Source organism: Enhydra lutris, unplaced genomic scaffold, assembly GCF_002288905.1.
Source record: "Enhydra lutris kenyoni isolate GAN:26980312 unplaced genomic scaffold, ASM228890v2 scaffoldscaffold5, whole genome shotgun sequence".
Classification (NCBI taxonomy): Eukaryota; Metazoa; Chordata; class Mammalia; order Carnivora; family Mustelidae; genus Enhydra; species Enhydra lutris.
In genome coordinates this window covers 1,699,708-1,715,392 of record NW_019154089.1, presented here as the reverse complement: position 1 = coordinate 1,715,392, position 15,685 = coordinate 1,699,708, and the positions used below count along the sequence as shown (strand labels likewise).

The following is a 15,685-nucleotide window of genomic DNA, read 5'->3' as shown; positions in this document are numbered from 1 at the left end:
CACGTCCAAACCCAATGCTCCCTCCCATTCGTAGGTAACAAACGGGATGGGAGTCAAATAATGGTAGCCCTCGTGCAGATTCCTGCCCCTTTCATTGTGAGGTAGTAGCTACTCTAAGGAGTATGCTCACCTCGGCCACCGCTCCCGCATTTTCCTAACCCGGACATTCCTGGGCGGGGCTTCCGGGCCCCGCCCACTGAGGGCCTGCTCAGTATCCGCCCCGGGGCGGGGCTCCCCTCCGCTTCGTGCGGTCCTTTCCCCTGCGGCCTCTGCTCTGGCGGGAGTACCCCGGCCGAGCTCCCAGACACGTGCCGGTGAGTTAAGGGCCAAGCGGGGAGAAGCCGTGGAGGTTTACCAGTTCAGGGCGAGAGGCAGCGGTGGGGAGGCTTCTTCCGAGGCTCGGAATGAAATTGGGGTTCGTTCCACCATGACCCCGGGTTTGGAGGGCATCTTGAAGAGTCGCTGGGAAAATGTAGCCCTAGAGTCGCCCCCTGTATTCTACCATCCCTCTTGTCCTTGGAGAGTCACCTAGATCCGGTCTGAGAGGCTCGCTTCCCGGACGCCTGGCGCCAGGGCCAGGGGCTGGGGAAGATTTGTGATGAGCACGTGTCCGGGTGGAGCTCGGTCAGGTCGTTCAACCCAAGCCCCTGAAAGGGGCAGACTGTTTTAAGATTCATTTTTTTTAGACCTGAACGATAAGCCCCCTCTATTTTACCTTTTCTCTCAATTGTTTGGAGTTGGTTAAGAGTCAAATTAGAGCTTGGTTGGAAAAAGGTATTGTCTTAGATACCCTAATCTTATGGAAATAAGGTAAATTACTATGGTGAATGGGTAAGAATGTTTATTAACATTCTTGCAAACATTTTGGTTACTGCTTTCAACCAGTACTTGAGGTCATTGGCAGGAATGGCAGCTTGTTTCCAGTTCCTTTCATACCCATTATCACATCCGGTTTTTATAAAGTACTGCTTTTATTGTTCCTCAAAAGGTCTCATAATCCACATCCTCTCCAGTCTAGTTCTAACCATTCTTCACGATTTTCACTGCCCATTGCTCTCCCAGGATAATTTTTCCACTCCTATTCCCCCCCATTCCTCATCTCCTTGCCTGGAATGTAGCTTTTGATAACAGCAAGTGTTTATTGACCACATATTCTATACCAGATATTCTTAGGCTTAATTTATATTCTTTTTAGATCTAACAACCAGCTTGTGTACAGAGTATTATTGATAACATTCCCATTTTACAAATGAGACTGGAAGGTGCGAAGAGGTTAAATTACTTGTTCATTGTTAAATTGTTCATTGTTAGCTGTTAAGTGATAGAGCCAAGCTTCCTTCTACTTGTTGACTAGACCCTTAATATGCTGCTGTTGAGGGGCCCCGGCTGGCTCAGTCGCTAGAGGATACAACTCTTGATCTCGGGGTTGTTAAGTGCGAGACACATGTTGAGTGAAAATAACTTAAAAATAAAATGTTAAAAAAAATCCCCCTGTTGAGTTGCTGTGGCACATGGGTAACAAATGATATGAGAAAATAAAGCTAACCAAGGAATAGCTTTTTGTTTGTCTATTTCTATGACTCAGAAATAAGTTATGCGGTTTGCGGGCAGAGGTCTTAAACTTCACGTAAGTGTTCACTACTGTTGGCTGACTCTAACCTGGCGTGCTTCGATTGCAGAGGGGGACAGGCGTGGGCTTTGGACAGAGGCAGCCCCAGGTGAGTGCAACTTCATTCGCCTGCCTTCTGCCCCAGCGGTAGGCAGCTGCCTAGGTTGACCTGTACCTAGGCAAGTGTTACACTGCTGGGAGAGAAGCAGCCCACAGCTGGTTGGCATTCTGGGCCTGGTTCATGCCAACTCTGTTATTAACTATACCAGGATGCCAGCATAATTGCTTACTCACAAAGGTTAAATCTGTAAGGGCATGATTTTGCAGGGGGACACCTAAAAATCCAAATCTTTTTGAGTGGTTCTTGTTCAACAGGTTTGGCTAGTATGAAGTTATTTGAATCATTGCTTGGAAACGGAACAAAGGTAAACAAGCCATGAGTAATGTAGAAGTTGAGGGAGAAAGTCACCTTTTTATTGTTTGAGTGCCTACCAGATGCTCCAAAGGGGGTTTGTACAGAGAAAAAAGTCAGTGGGATTTTTGCAATTTTTCAATTGCAAATCAAAGTGCCTGGCCCCCACTCCTGCACCATACAGAGCTAGTCATGCTGATCCCTTTGTCGAGGGTTTCATTGATTTAGTTAACTATAGGAACGCCTGATTAGGGAAATTTTGGTGTGAAGTTGCTTTAAAATTATGGGCATTCTTCTCTGGCTCTTTAATAAAAGAGAAAAATACCAGTAGACTGAGAGGTTCTAGGCAGTAGGCCTAGCTACAACCATACTAATTTCTTCTTTAGGCTGATAATATATTTTTGTGAGTTTCTTACTGATTTTCAGGAATGAACAGAGTCCTTTGGAGCAGTAAATACTGGGTCCCTTTTTGTAGTGATTTTGTTTTGGATCGCTAATTTTCTGAGAAGAGATGCTTCTCAGTTCTAGGCAAATACTTATCACTCAGGGTGATGCTGGAGATTATCCAATAAGGCTGACTTAGTTGCTGCTTCTGTGGAAAGTGACATCCTGGATTCCACAGGAGGAACTGGTGAGGATGTTAGGAGGCAGGGGAGTTCCTTATAAAAGCTAGCTTTTTTTTTTTTTTTTTTTAAGATTTTATTTATTTATTTGACAGACAGATCACAAGTAGAGAGGCAGGCAGAGAGAGGAGGAGGAAGCCGGCTCCCTGCTGAGCAGAGAGCCCGATGCAGGGCTTGATCCCAAGACCCTGGGATCATGACCTGAGCAGAAGGCGGAGGCTTTAACCCACTGAGCCACCCAGGCGCCCCTATAAAAGCTAGCTTTGTTCTATCAATTGCCTTTCCCTAAAAAGGGTTCCCTTAGCTTAATGTTGAGTGCTTTGTGTGAATACCTCAGATGTTCATTGTGAATAGCCTTTTACAAATGGGGTCTTAGGAGTTGAGATATCTAGAGGGTTTGGGGAAACGGTTAGTTTAATGGTAATTATAGGCAATAAAAAGATGATGGGAAATAAAATAACTCTGAAAGGTATTGAAAATAGGGTAAATCATAAATGGCAGACAGCATTGTTTCCATTTCTACAGAAAAGCAGCTTCAGGAGCTGCTGTTTTAGTATAGGGTGTTGAACCGTGAAATCTTTTTCTTTTTTAGGATGACTTGAAAGTAGGGCATCATTGGCCCTCCTGAAGAGAGGAAATTAGTGGCTGGTGAACAGTCGGTATGGCATTCTCAGGTAAATGTCCCTCCCTATTCATTCCAACAGTGACTGCTTCCTGTGTGGCAGGCCTGTTTGCTAGTTGGTATCCATCAGAAAGCAACATCACCAATATTTGCCCCCCAACAAGTTTGGCCTCTGAGCAGTGAAAGGCTAAGTGGGATATCAGTGGTTATGGTCTGAAGGCATTTAGGATCTCTGAGATTATCTGTACCATTCCATCTGTAGAATGTATAAGGAGAGTATAAAGTCCAGGAAAGAAAGGACAGTGTAGCTAAGTGGGATATCAGTGGTTATGGTCTGAAGGCATTTAGGATCTCTGAGATTATCTGTACCATTCCATCTGTAGAATGTATAAGGAGAGTATAAAGTCCAGGAAAGAAAGGACAGTGTAGTGGCGCCTGGGTGGCTCAGTGGGTTAAAGCCTCTGCCTTAGGCTCAGGTCATGATCCCAGGGTTTTGGGATCGAACCCCATATTGGGCTCTCTGCTCAGCGGGGAGCCTGCTTCTTTCTCTCCCTCTGTCTGTCTCTCTGTTTACTTATGAACTCTGTCAAATAAATAAATAAAATCTTTTAAAAAAAGGACGGTGTATCTTGGGTGTTCACTGCTAGATCCCAGTCATAGTGCCTGGCACATAGCAGGAATTCCATGAATGTTGGACAGAATGACCGAAGGCATGGGAAAGGGGTTCCTGTTTGCTATTTGTTTAAAGGGCTTGGCAGCAAAGTCTGCCATCACTGCCTCCAGGCTTGTGGTTTGCAGTCAACATTGAATTCATGAGGATACCTGTATCCATCTTCTACTTGAATGTCTGGGTAGCTGTTTTGGGAGTCACCCAGTGGTTGTCAGCTATCCAGGCTAATGTGATGCCTTGGATGGTGTTACACTGTTGGAAGAGCAAACACTGCCTTTATTGAGGTCTGGCTCCAAGCACTGTTTTGGTGTTGTGGCTAAGTACTCTCCGGCAGCGTTTTGCACCTCTGAGAGTGGAGTAACTCCTTCTGTGGAGTTGTTCCTAGTCTGGGTGCAAACAGTTTTTTGTTTTTTCTTTGAGGAGAGGACCCTATCTTAGGGATAGCTTGTCATTCCTTTCCTCTTTGAATCCTAGATGCCTTTACCTGAGAGAGAAATCTGCCTCCATCAGGACCTCAGATGTCTGACAGCCTTATGTGACACCAGGATAGGTAATGTATATAGTCTCTTGTTGTGTAGGTTCTCATTAACTTGTTTCAGCTCAGATGGGTGGTGTGCAATAACAGAAAAAATATCTGTATTGGCCTCCGCTCCCATTCTTGGCACATAATTCCCAAAACTCTTTTTTTTTTTTTTTTTTTTAAGATTTTATTTATTTGAGAGAGAGAAAGCATAGAGGAAGAGGGAGAAGCAGGCTTCCTGCCAGGACCCTGGGATCATGACCTGAGCCGAAGGCAGATGCCCAACCAACCGAGCCACCCAGGTGCCCCAGAATTCCCAAAACTCTTAAAGTTCCCTAAATGATAAGAACACTAGGAGCATCTTTTGTTCTACTATTCAGTCTTTGACTCTGATTCCTGACACTGAGCTCCTAAATCCAGAAATTTCCTGGGTGATTGGAATGTCTTGTTCTAATGAGGCTGGTCACCAGAAAGGCCAAGCAATGATTAGAAGCTTGGAAGTTTCAGCCCCAACTGCATTCTTCAGGAAGGGGAAAGGGGCTGGAAATGGGAGTTAATAATTGATCATTCCCACATAATGAAGCCTCCATAAAAATCCTAATAGTGTGGGGTTTAGGGAACTTGCAGGTTGGTGAACACTTGGAGGGGCTGGGAGAGTAGTATACCAGAGAAGGCATGGAAGCTCATTGCCCCTTTCCACATAGCCTTGCCCTGTGCATCTCCCATCTAGATGTTTATCTATAGCCTTTCTCATATCCTTTTAAAATAAACTGATAAACAGTAAGGAAGCCATTTTCCTGAGTTCTGAGACTACTCAAGCAAATTAATCAAACCTGACGGGGTAGTTTGTGGGAACCTCTGATTTATATCAGAGACTGGTCAAAACTTGTTCACTGGTAACAACTTGAACTTGTGATTGGCATCTGAAGTGAGGGAGGGGCAGTCTTGTTGGACTGTGCCCTTAACCTGTGAGGTCTAATGATACTCCAGGTATATAGAGTGTCAGAATTGAGTGAAACTGTAGGACACCCAGCTGGTGACACAGATTTGCTTGGTGTGGGGGATAACCCACACACACATCTGGTGTCAGAAATGGTGAGAGTGTGGTAGTAGTGTGAGAGTGAAGTGTTCTTGGGGCTCCTGGCTGGCTCAGTCTCAGTCTCAGCATCATAGAGCATGTGATTTTTTTTTTTTTTTTTTTTTTTTGTAAGAGCATGCGACTCTTCATCTCAGGGGCCTGAGTTCAAGCCCCACATTGTTTGTAAAGCTTACGTTAAAAGAAAGAAAATTTTTTTAAGAACCGAGGTTTTCTTTACAGGTGGAAAAAAATGTATATGATTAAAAACTGTATATGAGTTCTAAAAAATTATGTAGAGTACGAGAATATTAGAGAATACTTGATCTGAAGTCCAAGGCTCAAACTAAAGTCTTCATTTTCTAGAGCTATGCTATGCAATAAATAAGACTGTTCAACTGATAAAAACTAAGTCTGCTTTTCCATCTCAGTATTTAGTGACTACCATCTTGGACAGCTCCAAGAACATTTCCACTAATGTGGAAAGTTTTGTTATACACTGCTGTTCTGGAGCAGGGGTCGGCAAAAATTTCTCCCCTTCACTCTATGCTTCAGGGGTTTTCAAAAACAGATTGGCAGGCCAAAATTGGCCTGTGAGCTAGAGTTTACCAATCCCTGTTATAGAAAATGAAATTCAGGCCTTAAAGATTGCCAGCTCATTAGTGACAAGTTCAGGGCCAGTACCAACATGTCTCTGAAAAATTCCAGGTTATCAATACCTTTACCTTACAGCAAGCCTTTACCATTCTGCCCTTAAACTCTACCTCTTTTAGAGGACTCAGATGACTTTAGTAATCCAGCAGTAGATTAGTCCTCATTTCTTGTGTTTGGAGTTTGTTGTATATAGTCTTTGCACAGCTTGCTTCTGTTGTAGTGATTCTCTTCATTTTTAATATATTCCCGAAGGAGAGGTTCTAAGAAAAAACAGCAGTCTTCATTTCCAGCAGAGCCTGATCACCGCTTCAGTCCTAGGTAGTGAAATAGAAATGGTCCCTAAGGAAGGAGGATGACTTTTGTCATGACGTCAGGGTTTAAAATCTGGGATGGTAAGCTCCTCTGAACATACAGATCATCTTCCTGACCACTGTTAAGGCTACGCAGGTGGAGGGAGGATGCCTCTTTGTTGCCACTTGAAAAGGATGATTCATTGATGTCTGTGCCTGTATTCAATATCCCAGGAGATTTCAGTGGCTTAATCATGCACATTAAAATAATGTAATGGGATTTCCTACTTGATAAGTGAAGTTAATTAGTCACCTACTACTCCCTGTTGATTTTTTTTTTTTTTAAATTTCCTGGTGAGGAAATAAAAGATGATGTAGTAAAACATTTCAAAGTAACTCTTTAACTCCAAGCTGCCACCTCCTGTTGTAGGTAGCAATTAGGAGACACAGTGACCCTCTTAATTGTCCTGCTCAAGTTTCAAGGCTCAGTCCTATGCCATACTAAGAGGAAAAACTAAGGCAGGGTGGATAAGGGAGCAGCAAGTATTGAGTAGACCATCCCTGGTGCCTATCTGTAATTTACTTCCCTTCCTTCAGGGTTGAAACTGCTATCAGTGGACTTTCACATTAAAATTGTGGATTTCGGGCTCCTGGGTGGCTCAGTGGGTTAAAGCCTCTGCCTTCGGCTCAGGTTATGATACCAGGGTCCTGGGAGGGAGCCTGCTTCCCTTCCTCTCTCTCTACCTGCCTCTGCCTACTTGTGATCTCTGTCAAATAAATAAATAAAATCTTAAAATAAATAAATTAAATTGTGGATTACGTCTCAAATTGTAATCCGATAAATAAAACCCCAGAGAAATAAATTGTGCAGGCCCCAAAGGGACACAGCAAGGTGGATCACTGCCTAGGAATTCACACAAAAGAAAACAATCCCAGGGGCGCCTGGGTGGCTCAGTGGGTTAAGCCGCTGCCTTCGGCTCAGGTCATGATCTCAGGGTCCTGGGATCGAGTCCCGCATCGGGCTCTCTGCTCAGCAGGGAGCCTGCTTCCCTCTCTCTGCCTGCCTCTCTGTCTACTTGTGGTCTCTCTCTGTCAAAAAAATAAAAATAAAATCTAAAAAAAAAAAAGAAAACAATCCCATAAGAGCAACTAATTAAGTACTTAAAAGAGTGACAGTGACTCCTTGAATCTTGTTGCTTAATTAGGGCTTTATGAACAGCTCCAGTTAATGGACCTGTCAATATTCTCTTAGAAAACAATTTCACTGAATTAACAAATCAACTGTAATACTTAGAATGTCTGCTTAGCAATTCTTTCTCTTTACTGCTATTTAAAAACAATAAGCCAGCTTGCTGGGTCATATATTTGTCAGTTTAGTATCCTAAGGTCTGGCTCAAAGAAGCCTGTTACTTTGGCCCTCCCTGTTCTCCAAGGCTCTTTGGAATATTAGAACATTTTGTACTACTTGTTAAGGGTGACTTAACTACTACCTTAGAAAAGGCTGATAAAATGGACCTTGAAATTTATTTTTAGAATAATTATAGATGTACAGAAAAGTTGTGAAGATTAGTACAAAGAATTCCCATGTACCCTACACCCAGTTTCCTCTAATAACATTTTCCACTAGTGTAGTTCATTTATCACAAAATAGGGGGCTAATATAGATATGTTACTATTACCTAAGTCCATACTTTATTCACATTTCCTTAGTTTTTTTTGTTCTTGTTGTTTTGTTTTGTTTTTTAAGATTTTATTTATTTATTTGACAGAGAGGGAGAGATCACAAGTAGGCAGAGCAGCAGGCTGAACTCAGGACCTGGGCTAAAGGCAGAGACTTAACCCACTAAGCAATGATAGGCCCCTCCTTAGTTTTTACTTAATGTCTTTTGTTCCAAGATCTCTTTGAGGATATTACATTTAGTTATTAGACCTCCTTGGGCTCCTTTTTAAAAATAATTTATTTATTATTATTATTATTATTATTTAAGATTTTATTTATTTGACAGATCACAAGTAGACAGAGAGCCTGGCAGAGAGAGAGGGGGAAGCAGGCTCCCCGCTGAGCAGAGCCCTATTCGGGGCTTGATCCCAGGACCCTGGGATCATGACCTGAGCCGAAGGGAGAGGCTTTAACCCACTGAGCCACCCAGGTGCCCCAATTTATTTTTTTTTTTTTAAGATTTTGTACTGAAGTTACCTCTATGCCCAGCGTATGGCTTGAACTTACACCCCTGAGATAAAGTGTCATGGTTTACCAACTGAGCCAGCTAGGTGCCCCTCCTCAGGTTCCTTTTAGCTATGACAGCTTCTTAGACTTGCTTGTTTTTGATTACCTTGAATTTGAGCAAGGTGTTTTGTAGAAAGTCCCTCAATTAGGATTGAGTTTTTCTCATGAATAAGCTGGGCTTAAGGGATTTTGAGAGGAAGACCATAGAGGTAAATTTCCATTCTATTTCTATCAGGATGACTTATTAGTGTTGCTGTTACCTTGATCAGCTGGGCTGAGATTTGTCTTGCCAAATTTCTCCACTGTAGAGTTACTCCCCCTGACCCAATTCTGTGTGCTTTGGAATGAAATCACATGTGCAACAAACACTTAAAAGACAAGGGTTGGGGCACCTGGGTGGCTCGGTGGGTTGAAGCCTCTGCCTTCAGCTCGGGTCATGGTCCCAGGGTCCTGGGATCGGCCCCCGCATCGGGCTCTCTGCTCGGCGAGGAGCCTGCTTCCTCCTCTCTCTCTCTCTCTCTCTGCCTGCCTCTTTGCCTGCTTGTGATCTGTCAAATTAAAAAAAAAAAAAAAAAAAAGACAAGGGTTGTACTCTCTTTTGAAGGTGGAATAATATATAGATAGGTTAATTGGATTCTTTTTTAAAAATTTTTTAGATTTTATTTATTTATTCGACAGACACAGGGAGAGAAGGAACACAAGCAGGGGGAGTGGGAGAGGGAGAAGAAGGCTTCCCGCTGAGCAGGGAGCCCGATGTTGGGCTTGATCCCAGGACTCTGGGATCGGGACTTGAGCCAAAGGCAGATGCTTAACGACTGAGCCACCCAGGTGCCTGGTTACTTGAAATTATTAAGAAATAAATTGATCTCTTCTCTCATTCAATTTATTTATACCACTATGAACTCATGGATATTTCTGTTATGCTTTGGGAAGTAGTCCAATAATACTTTATTTTGTTGTGTTCCAGCTTTGACCTTTGGGAGCTTTGTTTGGCTACTGTATCCCTTCAGTATGCTCCATCATTGTGAGGTTTTGGTTTTTAAGTGCTTCTCGCTTTATGGCACTATTAAGATGCTCTGTGTTCATCTTGTATCTTTCCTGTCTCAGTGTCAAACATTTGTCCAGGGACCTCTGGTTCCTTTATTGGTGAATGGCATTCAGGAACAAGATCTGGGCACTAGGTATGCTCTTTTTTTTTTTTTTTTTTTTTAAGATTTTATTTATTTGACAGAGATCACAAGTAGGCAGAGAGGCAGGCAGAGAGAGAGAGGAGGAAGCAGGCTCCCTGCCAAGCAGAGAGCCCGATGCGGGGTTCGATGTGGGGCTCCATCCTAGGACTCTGGGATCGTGACTTGAGCCGAAGGCAGAGGCTTTAACCCACTGAGCCACCCAGGCGCCCCACTAGGTATGCTCTTGATACTAAGGTGCTGTTGCTTCCTAGGCCCTTGTCTGCTGGTAGAACAATGAACTGTATAACCAGGATCCTTAATTCACTGTTACCCATATTTTATAAATATTCCATTTTTAATATTCATCACCTTTTATTCTATAGTCATTTTTTTTTAAAGATTTTATTTATTTATTTGACAGACAGAGATCACAAGTAGGCAGAGAGGCAGGCAGAGAGAGAGGAGGAAGCAGGCTCCCTGCCTGGCAGAGAGCCCGATTCAGGGCTCAATCCCAGGACCCTGGGATCATGACCTGAGCCGAAGGCAGAGGCTTTAACCCACTGAGCCACCCAGGTGCCCCTCTATAGTCCTTTATTTTGTCTCCTCTAGCATACTGGCTGGCTTTGTTTGCTTTTATAGCGGATGTGATAGTTGATTTTTTACTCTCGGAGCTCACAGTGGAGGATGGGACTTTTTATCAGCAGCTTGTAAAAGGGAGAAGTTAAGCTCAGGCTCTGGTGCGGGAATGGTTGGAGGGTAGAGAATACCTTGAGGCACAAAGCCTCTGCATTAGAATCTGGGTTTTACCAGAGTAGCTGCTAGTAGAACTTTTCTCTCCTCCTAAGTTGAGTACTCTGGAGGAGAACTCCAGGCGCTAAGTAAGGTTGCAAGGTGAGGGCCACCCTGCCAGTGAAAGATGTGAGGCAATGAGCAGGAGGAGAAAAGGCAAAACAGAAAAATTCTGTCCCAGCCTGCACTACCCCTACTCTCTTGGCACTCTGCCCTTATCTCTGCTAGGCTTCCATTTCTTGCCCCTCTGTAATAGGCAGTCGTGATCAGTTCCTCCAAGGTCTCTTTGTATCTCTAACTTACTTCTTGTTTGTGTAATCTCCAGGACTGAGTTAGAGGAAGACAATGACCTATGCTAATTACATATCTTATCAAAGGCTGTCATTTATTTCACACTTTTAATGGGTTTATAGCCTTTATTAAATGAACTCTGCTAGACATTGAGGGTGAGTAATAGACAATAAATAGTCCCTGCTTACCTTAACATGGCCTGTCAGGCCTTATACAGTATACCCCTTAGCCCTCTTATCTCCTCATCTTTACTACCCTCAGATTCCCTTCTGGCCACACTGGTTTCTTTCGGTCCTTGATAAGCCTTTTCTTAGGTCTCTGCACATGCTGTTTTTCTTTCTGGTTCCATCTTCCTTCTCCACTTTGTCTCCTTTGAGTTGAGATCTTAGCTCAGACAGCCCTTCTGCAGAGAAGCCACCTTGCCTGAGTGTCTGAATACCCGTTCCAAGTATCTTTGCACCATGGCTTCCCACAGAGCTAGCTAATCAGAATCTGCAGATGCTGAGTAAGAGTCCTTTGAAAGGTATTATTCACCAGCTTCTCAAGGTTTCCTCACTTCCCATACAGCCAAGCAGCCTCAATTCAGCTGACAGCTGACTAAAGACCTTCTGCTGATAAATATGAATATCTTTGTGTCAAAATGTATCCAAAATAGAGTAATGCCATTGGCATATCCTCCTTTTTAAGATTACCACAGTAAGTGAGGGTATCAACAGTGCTGGTTTTGTTTAACCGTTTGAAAGAAAAAAAATTATGAAAACAATGGCGTCTGATTTCCAAAGCATTTGCTCTTGGACTCTAAAGATGTAATTTAGTGCACAACTATTTAAGACTAAATTTAACTTCAGAAAGTATTGAATGAAAATAATAGATTTGCAGATCTGTTCCAATTTGAGACATCTGTTAACTAAAATATATGTGTGGCCTTTTGTTACTTTTTTTGGTAATCTATGTCTTTATAGTTAAAAGCTGTGAAACAGCTTTGTGTGTAAATTACAACTAAAAAACTTCTCTAACTAGTGGTCATTGTGCTGACAAGTAGGTGAAAGATTAAAATGTAGGTTATAACCAGACTTAAATGGATAATGTTAACACGTTTACTCTGGGGCTCTATAAAAGTAAATAACCTGTGAATCTATGCGTTTTGTCATTTTAGGATATTCCTGTAAATGAACTGCAGGACATGTGGTGTTTTGCAACACTGACAACATTTACTGCGTGTTGATGATGTGCCAGAATTGTAAACTCATTCTACATATCTTAATCCTCTCAACAGGCCTACAAGGTACTGCTGTTATTTGCCCAAGGTCACACAGTGGGTAGGAAATTACTGTGGTGTTAATTTAATCTAGTTCCAAAGCTAGTGTTTGATTTGTAACTTTTAAGTATGGTGCCTCCAGGTCTTTCCAACTAATTCTAATGAATAATTGCTGCCTTTTTCAATCATCAAACTCATTCAGATTAAGGATTAATATCTTCGATGAACTACTTAAGTGCCAGTTTCTTCTAGTTTCTTAAAACCATTCCAAATGCCAAATACCTTCTTTCAGTCTATCAGCGTCTTGGCCACTGGTGCTGAAGCGTGAGGAGGTTTTCTTTTGTTCTTAGCATACAAAGAACATCTACAGACAAACCCATTAGTCTTGCTTTTAGCATCCATCTACTTCATTCCTCCTGTCATACCACCTCTGAATCTCAGGTTTTTAAAAAATGCTCGTCTGGAAGGCCTCAGTGGGTCACATTCCCACACCCAGACTTGCCCTATGATAGTGTTTGTCACATTTTACTAAAATTTTTCAGTGCTGGCCCTACTAAACTGTGGGTTCAGTGAGGGTCAGAATAAGAATTCTGAGACAGTAAAACATTCCTGAAATATTTGCCTTTTTTTTTTTTTTTTTTTTTTTAAGAGAAAGAATGTTGGGAAGCGGGAGAGAGTGACTCTTAAGCAGGCTCCAGGCCCCTGCAGATCCCAATGCTGGACTCCATCTCACCAGCCTGAGATCATGACCTGAATGAAGAGTCGGACCCTCAACCTAATGATCCAACCAGGTGCTCCAAAGATTTACTTTTTTAAAGGTTGGGGTAGAGTAGGGTTCCCATTTTAATTTTACATGCATAGTAGTACAACTGCTAAATTAAGGGCATAAAGACTTTATAGATACATATTATAAACAAACTGTTACATAATAATACAACACGGAAAAGTTATTCCAAGATTATTTCAACAATATATCGAGAATAATCTCCCTACATGCTAAAATAGCATTTGTTAAAATTGTTGAGGAACAACATTCCTAACCTATTAAAAGTGTCTTACCCAAAAGGCTGTGTGATGCTTAATGAGGAAACCCTAAAAATGATCTTATTAAAAAAAGAGAAAAGAGGGGTACCTGGGTGGCTCAGTTTTTAAGCATCTGCCTTTGGCTCAGGTCATGATCCCAGGGTCCTGGGAGGAGCCTGCTTCTCCCTCTCCCACTCGCCCTGCTTGTGTCTCTCTCTGTCCAATAAATAAATAAAATCTAAAAAAAAAAAAGCTTTGTTCAAAGTTACTACCAAAGGTAGTTAGATAAAATCACTTATAGATGGTAAGTTTACTTGGAAATATATCTATGGGTATCAACTGAAAGTGGTCCATTGAAGTAAAAAATAATAGGTTTGAAGATAACTTGGAAGGAAAATAAAGATAGGAATAATTAGATAGATGTACAGAGGTTACAGATGAAGAAAACATTAAAATACTGACAGACACAAATGAGACCTTCAGTGGTAAATCATACCATGTCCAAGAAATTTCAACATAAAGATAAATCTCCTAAAGAAAACTGTAAGTTTATAAAAATTCCAATAAAAGTAACAGGATTAATTTTGTAACTACATAAGATGATTATAACATTCATATGGAAAAATAAGAATAATCATAATATTGTGAGAAATTAGAATCATAGAGGATAACTAGACCTACCAGATGTTAAAACATTACAAAAAGAGTAAAATGTTGATACTGGCACCCGAATAGCTTACTCAATGAATTGAACAGATAAAAGGATGTCCAGAAATAGACTCCGAACGATGTTTAAAAAGTACAATAAGAAAGCATGGTTTTTCCTTTAATTGTGTAATATAGTACCTTTGCCTTCCAAGTTTAAAAAAAAATGAGACGTACTTAAAAGGAATGAATTATGTGACTAGATTTTAAACTTCTGTATGGAAGGGCACCTGGCTGGCTCTGTCAGCAGAGCACACAACTTGGTTTCAGGCTCATGAGTTCAAGCCCCACACTGGGCATAGAAATTACTATTAAAGAGGTAAATAAATCTTCATTTAGTGTATCACTATGTAACAAACCACCTTAAAACTTAGTGGTTCAAACAAGTATTAAAATTCTTCCACTTGATAGGGCTCAGCTGGGTGGTTGCGTTCTACATGGACTCGGCTAGAGCTCTGGCTGTTGGAAGTCTTCATTCAGTAGGAGCTATAGACTTGAAGTACTTTGCTTCTTTCAATGTGACCTCTTCATAGTGGTTGGGTATCTCACATGGCAACTGGGTTCCAAGTGGGTGAAAAAAAATCTTAAAATTTTATCTCTTCTGTGAAAAAAAAAGTCACTTCTGCGTCCTATTGGTCAAAGCCATTTATATGGCCCTTCCAGATGCAGGCAGAGTGGAAATTGATTCCACTATGAGAAGAGTAGCAAAGAATTTGTGGCCATCTTTAGTAAACCACAAGCATATACATATATACATACACATATACATATACACATACAAAGTGTTTCTTTATAGAAAATCCTTAGAATACAAAAGAAATGATTGGTAAGTGTGTTACCTTTAAGTTGGGGAAAACTTGTGTTCTTTGAATTTTATTACATGTATTATCTACTCAAAAATTCCTTCCTAAACCCCCCCTTGCCTGCCCTCCCTGCCGTGCCACTGCTTAAAGAGCCATTGGTTAACAGTTCTCTATTTTTAAATGGCTTCAATTATAGGGATGACCTGGTTTCAGGGCGTTAAATCTGTTAAAAAATAAGTAGATGGTGGACTGTCAAGAGATTCTGAGACTACAGCTCTGGTGAAGGCAGTATCATATAATGCTCAAAAGCTGTGTTTGGACTGATAAAGAACTGGGTTCAGATCCTGGCTTTTGTCACTGTTTAGCTGCATCTCTTGCAAGCTTCTTAATCTCTTACATAAAACAGGAATAATGGTACCTTATCCTCAAAATTATGATAATAATTAGAAAGCATTATCAGCTGCCTAATGATTGTGTGGTATCAGAATATATGTCCTCAATATGTCTCCTGTGCAAAACTGTAAAAGGTCTTCATTATCAGCTCAAATCCAAACTCTTTCCTGGTGTTTAAAGTCTTACATAACATAGCTGTACCAAGCTGTCACTTAGACCTTCCAAAGTCTTAGCAGAATTTCTTGCTTTATAGCCACATTCTTCACCATCCCTGGTGCACAACTCACCCACTCCCAAGTCACCCAAACCAGTATAGAGCTCTTGATTCATCTCTACTCACGGCCAGAACCACCTTGAGGCCAGACTCCTTGTGCATTCGCCATCAGACTACGATCATCAAGAGTTGGCAATTGGTCATTGAATCCCTACCCTTGTACTGTGTCCTTCATGAAATAGGCATTTGATGACTGAAATCTTGTATTAAGTTTGGTTTCCAATGTGTCTTTTTGCTGATGAGCCACTAAGCAGATCCTCAATAAATAGTTACTCAAT

The 15,685-nt window shown here is 41.6% G+C and overlaps 1 long non-coding RNA gene across 3 annotated transcripts; it reads left to right on the top strand.

Moving 5' to 3' along the window:
* Nucleotides 1-253: 253 nt before the first annotated feature.
* Nucleotides 254-15,685, top strand: LOC111141126. 3 transcript variants are annotated; one of them, XR_002640184.1, is made up of 7 exons: nt 254-314; nt 1,680-1,718; nt 3,237-3,318; nt 4,411-4,486; nt 12,108-12,236; nt 12,859-13,000; nt 15,387-15,685. It is a non-coding gene; the product is annotated as an uncharacterized LOC111141126 (long non-coding RNA). The 3 variants fall into 3 exon arrangements; XR_002640185.1 differs by lacking the exon at nt 12,859-13,000; XR_002640183.1 differs by lacking the exon at nt 15,387-15,685 and having other exon boundaries at nt 12,859-13,355.